Source organism: Malaclemys terrapin, chromosome 12, assembly GCF_027887155.1.
Source record: "Malaclemys terrapin pileata isolate rMalTer1 chromosome 12, rMalTer1.hap1, whole genome shotgun sequence".
Taxonomy (NCBI): domain Eukaryota; kingdom Metazoa; phylum Chordata; order Testudines; family Emydidae; genus Malaclemys; species Malaclemys terrapin.
The window spans coordinates 16,587,588-16,594,090 of NC_071516.1; positions in this window are offsets into that span (position 1 = coordinate 16,587,588).

Genomic DNA, 6,503 nt, shown 5'->3' on the forward strand with positions numbered 1-6,503 from the left:
CTGAGTACAAAGTTTCTAGGCTGTGGATCAAAGAGTTTGTCCCAAGTGGGTACAGAATAGATAGCATTTGGGAACCACTGGCTCACATTTCTTATGCGCAGGGGAGTTTTAATCTAATCAGATGCCCTTATGTAGCTGGCAGTAGCAATCTGTGCTGCCCAATCTAGAAGATGCACTTGGTGGTTAGCAGATCTGGTTGAAAAATGGGAAGATTTTTTGCAAAAAATTTATCCCCATTTGTAAATAATAATAACAACAAATAATTTAAATTCCAAATTTTTCAAACAGCTTTTGTGTTTAGTTACTTAGTCCCCTGCCCATAAGGAATAATCAGATATCAGAAGTGGTTCACTTATTTCCTGCTTTCAGGAACCGTGCTCGGCCAGTGAGATTTGATGCTGCAATGCTTCTCTTGTTTTTATCGTTGGCTGAATATGTTGTCACTCAGTATGCTGCTGGGGAGCTGTATGACCAGATGTCTTGGACAAGACAGATTGGGCCTGCTCCTGTAGTTTGAATTCAGTTTGGCTGAATTATTAATGAAAGCAGATGTTTGATTCTTTTTCCTGAACTATACTCCAGACTCTGTTTTGTTCACTCCAAACAGCAGGAGGGCTGGCTGGTCTAGCCACAAAATTGTGGCCTGGATTTTTCCTGAAGTTCAGGGCTTCTCAGATCCAAGTGTGGGTCTTGTAGCAGAGAGGGAGTCACACGATTAAGATATGGATCTGGGTTTCGATTCCAGCTCCCACAAAACGTCTTGGGAATTCATAGTTGGGGTCTTGTTTCAGGCCAACCTCCACTCTAAGCACAAGATTAGAATTCTAGTCTGAAATGATCATTAGTCAGGCAAGAAGTGTGAGGAGTCCTGGGATTGGGGAAGGAAGCTAAGGGCTGAGAATGGGAGTAATAATGAGGAGAGGGAAGGAAGCTAGCGGATGAGGTACAGAATCAGCAATGTTCCCTTATACAAAAGCTTCTTCTTTCTGCATGCCGTTCTCACCAGCTCTCCTCCCCAGTCAATGTGGGTCAATGTTTTTATTTTTAAATGTGTCATTGATTCATTGAAAAGGCACGATTATGAAATGTTGGAATCTTCCACCAGGAAGTGGAACCTCCCGCAGTGAATGACTGTCTGAAATCCTAGACAGGGAAGGGGTTAATGCTGGTGCAGCTTACAGCTGGAAATAGCCAGTAACCAGGAAACAGCACAGAATGTAGAAACCATGGGACCAGCTGGAGCCTGTTGGAATTCCATTCATTTGGGCAAAAGTGCCTGTGGTCTCCGGCTCTGAAGTCACTCCTTTGTGCGTCACAGAGGAATGCCTCAGCCTTGTCTCTCTTTCTATTTTTTTCCCTCTCTCTCCTTTCAGTCAGCTCAGTGACGAACTCAGATTTGTGAGTGCTGAAAAGCGGTGAGCAGTGTTTCATGTGCCACATGCTCAGTGATAATACAAGAGGACACTATGTTTCTAAAGCTAAACTATCTCTTTATTAAGAACTATTTACAGGGGTGCAGCAACTGCAGCTAGCATTCTAGCCATGTGCACACAGACTGACTTTCTGGTGTCTTTTCCAAACTCTTGGCAACCTGTGCTGCTCCCTTTGAGTTCCATGCAAATCGCTACAAGGGAGGGCAATTTGCGCGCACACACACACACACACACACACGGCTTGGTCCACTTCTCTATTGCATCAGCGTCAATGTTAAGGAACTCCACTGAAGCTGACTGGGTTACACCAGTTTAAGATTTTCAGTATTAGAGGAGACTCAAGACCAGGAAGTAAAATATTTCTGTTGTTGACCTGAAGTAGCACGATGTACCCCTGAAGAGGTAACCCGCTATGCTGGACTCACATGAGGAAGCATGATCCTGGAGTTAAGGTACTGGATTGTGATTCTGAAGAGCTGGATTCAATGCCCAGCCCTGTCACAAGCTTCCTGTATTATCTACTTACCTCTGTTGTCTCTTTTGCACTTTACACAACAGAACAATGTGAAGAAACCACATGGGCACAGTTGGGTCCTAAATAATGGTGTTCACTAAATATGTACAACATGCAAGGTCTGGCTACATACATATGGTGACTCTGGTTTCTGGCAGCTTCTAAAACACAGGGAGCACACGTAGAGGTCTCACAAGCTATTTACAGTGATACTACCCTATTCCTATACTCTACATTCTGTGCCTCAGTTTCTCCAGCTGTAAAATGGGGATAATAATACTCACCTTCTTCTGCCTTTAGTCTGTCTTGTCTGTTTATATAATAAGAAATACTCTGTTTTGCTCTATGTGCATGTGTACAGTACCTAGCACACTGGGCCCTGATCTCAACAGAAGTCTCTAGGTGCAACTATGACACAAAAAAATAATGAAAATGGATATTTCTCCCTGCTTTTGGTACATCTACTCTACAAAGTCCCTCAATTAAGTCTTAAGCATACTTTTAATTGATTGAAGAACAGTGTGACAATTTGAGGAATCTGTTTTTGTACAGCATATGAATTCTGGTTGATGTTATGAAGTTGTTGTTATGAAAATTGTTGAATAGGGGAATGCTCTGTGTGTATGTGGAATCCACCATTTGCAGACATAGGTGAGAGCACCTTGTCTCTTCCAGACTAGATACGAAGGAGAGTCATTAACCTTAATGACTATGTCCTGGATAAAACAATTGGTATGCTAAGGACTTGGAGGTTGAGTGGAGCTGGGAGAAGCTTATCTGCAGGGGGTTGGTGAAATATAGAGTGGAAAAATGCCAGCAAGAGAACAAAGGAATCAAGTGTTGACAAGGGGACATGTAGACTTGAGAGACCCATAGGAAGAGGATGCTTTGGGGAGGAGAGAGCAAGAGATGGACAGACTTTCACAGGGGAGGGTGCGATTTAACTGCAGGACCAACCCAGATCAGAGAAGGCTAGCTGGGTTAGAGAAGGCTCCATGTTTCAGAAAAGAAGTCTTGGGCTGCAAGAGATGGATCCAGGGCACCCCGGAGGATTCTGTCCAGGCCCAAAGAACTCTCCAGGGTGGTGAGGAAACTGAGGCCTAGATCTGTGTATCTCTTGTGCTTCTAAGTAAAAAGCAATGATGTTTTACAGACTTGTGCTGAGTCTGTTTGAGTGTCTGTTGGCTTTCACTATTGTATGCCCCTGAAGAGGTGAACTGTAAACCAGAAGGCTCACACCTTCAGTGAGTTTCTGGGGAACGTGGAAGAGCGGCTGGGGAGGCTTGGCGGAGATAGCACTAGTTTCAGGGTTGAGGCCGTTGGATGCGGGGTGGGTCCCCCTGCCAAGAGGGGTGTTGGATCCAAGGTCTGCACTTGGACTGCATGCCTACAGGCCCAAAGCAAGGCACAGTGCCTAAACTTTGCCCAGCCCAACAACAACAAGAACACGAGGGATTCAGCGATTAGATCCCTCACAGCTGTTTGGTGAGTGAGCTCAGCTATAGCTAGGACAATCGGCACCTAATCTGATGTAACTGAAAACTTCTATAATTGCTTATTTTGAATGGGTTGGGTTTTTTTTTGTTTTGTTTTGTTTTTTTAAATTCTCCACAGCATCATAAGTTTCACAGGATATGCACAGCTGCCAAGAGTAGGGGTGCCACCTTTTAATGGTTGATAACCAGACCCCCAAGGCCCCACCTCTGCTCTGCCTCTTTCTCCACCCCATCCTCCTGAGATTACAAAAAGAATTACATCTGGGCTTGTCAAATGGCACACAGACACACAAGCCGAAAACCAGATGGGTGGCAACCTTAGCCGAGAGTCCCCTCATCCCACCTCCAAACTAATAGGGGCAATGCATTGTTATTAGTATTCATTGGTTATTAACTGATTCTCAGCTACATGGGCATGAGATGTGGTTTAGTAAACTGTGTCTCTAACCAGTTAGTCATGGTAAAATGCTGCTGTGTGGATGGAGCCATCACGGGAAACAGCTGTAGCCTGCAACAGTGTCAGAAATGAATGAATGGAAAATGGCTTTTGCAGAATTTTGCGTTGCTTGTCACTGAGCTAATTTTGGAATAGCCAGAATGTTAGATGTCTGCAGTAGTACTCTGCCTTGATATGCAAATGTTAGCCAGAGACGTAATCTATAAGGTTGTTTTTATGCCGATTTTTTCTATACTTATTTAAACTCAATTTTTCAGAGTGCCTTTCTAATTAGTTCAAAGATTCTCCCTTTCTTTACTTATGTACACACACACACAATATCTTTATCTCTATAGAAATAGACCAGTGCATATGCCCATACCCTCATTAGCAGACCCTAGGAAGGTTTCCATGCCTATAAAATCCCCAGTAGTGTGTGCACATAGAAATGTGGATACCCGTCTAGCCATGTGATCGTGCAAATCAGGGCCTTATGGCGGGGTGACCAGACAGCAAATGTGAAAAATCGGGACAGGGGGTGGGGGGTAATAGGAGCCTATATAAGAAAAAGACCCAAAAATCGGAACTGTCCCTATAAAATTGGGACATCTGGTCACCCTACCTTACGGACACCTACAGAGCTGCTGGGACAGCACAGTGATGGTCTGTGAAACGTGTAGTTGATCTACTCCATGTTTGCCCCTCCAATATGGTTAATGTGGTACAAACAGCAGATCACAAAGCCAACGGAGGACAGCAGGAAAGGAAAGCACAGCTTGGAATGTATAACAACGCTATCATGAATACTGTGGCACTTAGGCTGGATTTTCAGCAAAGCCCAGCTCAGCACACCTTCAACGTGCTGAGCTCCTGTGAAACTCTGTCCTTTAGTGGCAAAGTCCTAAGCAAGCTAACAGTGTTAAACTAATAAAACCATTAGACATCTTAGAACAACGGGATTAAGAAACAACAGTTTTCAACCTAAGTGCTTAAAATCCTAAAGAAATGGCCTGACTTTTGGGGATTTGGAGCACCCACATCCGTCATTGAGTTGACTGGGAGCTGTTGGGTGATTGGGCACTTCTTTAGGTGCCGGCCATTAAGTACACAGAGCCTGAAGATGTTGGTCTTGGTTTTTAAGGTTTGTAAGTGAGTGGCTCCTCATTTCACTGGGCCTCTTTCTGGTTCTGTCCCTGCTGATATCCTGAAATTCCAAAATGGCCTTGGGGGTGCAACCCAAGGACAGCAGTGATATTCCTAAATGGCCACAAACTTCAGACGGGAGGTGGTTGGTAGGCTTTGTCTTTGCAAATCGCTTTGGGAGCCTCAGTGGCTGCCCCAGACCTTAGACCACAGCTCAATTGGTGCAAATTGGCATAACTCCATTTGTGTCAATGGCATGGTACCAATTTACACCAGCTGAGATTCTGGCCCTTGTTTTTAGGTGTCTGGCATGAACCTCACTGTGAGAGGAAAAAATGAAAGCAACAGAAGAAAAGGGACCAGGTGCAGAAGGGGCGGCAACTGTCTGTGTTTGTACAGCACCTACCACATTGGGGTCCTGGTCTACTGGTCTACTGCAATAGAATAATAAATAATAGTGATAACGCTGTGCTGGGTTTGCCTCCCTAGTCACAGATTTTGCCATCTTCCACTGGACCGGGGTGCGCTATCCAAGGGATAAGCATTGTCATCATAGGAGCTAGAACTGGGGAAAAGCCTAATTAGCTGTGTAACTTCAGGAACTGGGGTCCCAGGCATAAGTACATCGTTGGGGAATTCAGAGCATCTTCACAGCTGGTGTATGTTCTTAAATAGGCTATTTAAGGCAGATGGAACAGACACTTCCTACCTCTGATGTCATCACTTAGCAGTTTAGCTTTAAAAAAAAAAAAAGTCTTCACGTTTATACACTGTTCCCTTCTGCCCTCTCCTTGGTGTGGTATGAAGGAAGCCACAGCCACTGGAAGAATGTCTTTAACGTCAATCAGAGGCTGATCAAAAGGCAGCCCCCCACCCCCCTTCTCATGGTTTGGATGTGTCATCTGGACAATAAATATTAGCCACAACTAGTCCATGGGATTTTTTTTTTTATTAGCATTAGTTAAAGGCTCATTTGTCCTTTTCTCCCTTCAAGATCTTTCCCTGTTTATCTCTCTATTCATAATCCATTCATCCAGGAAAAGTGAGGATCATTCCAGCCCCTCAAATCATCCAGAGTTCTGATGCTTTCCTGCCTTCTCTCCCATCCTCTCTGTCTCCTCCCTCCTTCTGTCTTCTGCCAAAACTGCCCCCTATGACAAACGGCTTTCACCGCTACAGTCCTGATGTCCCGTTTGAAATTCCAGCACAAACTTAGACCAGAATTATCCCCAGGGGCTACAGCTTACAGCTACTAAATGGCTAGCTCTGTGTATGAGATTTAGCATTTAGGGAATGTTTGTGGATGTCTTGAAGTGTGCAGATGGCAAATGATTGAATGCATATTAATTCTATAGAGCAACAGAACAAACTACTTACCGATTAGGGGTCAGTCCAGCAGTCGTTACGTGCACAGGCCTCCCATCAAACTCAATGGGAGGACTGTAGGATCACGAGTTAACCTTTGTTTATTTTCAAACACA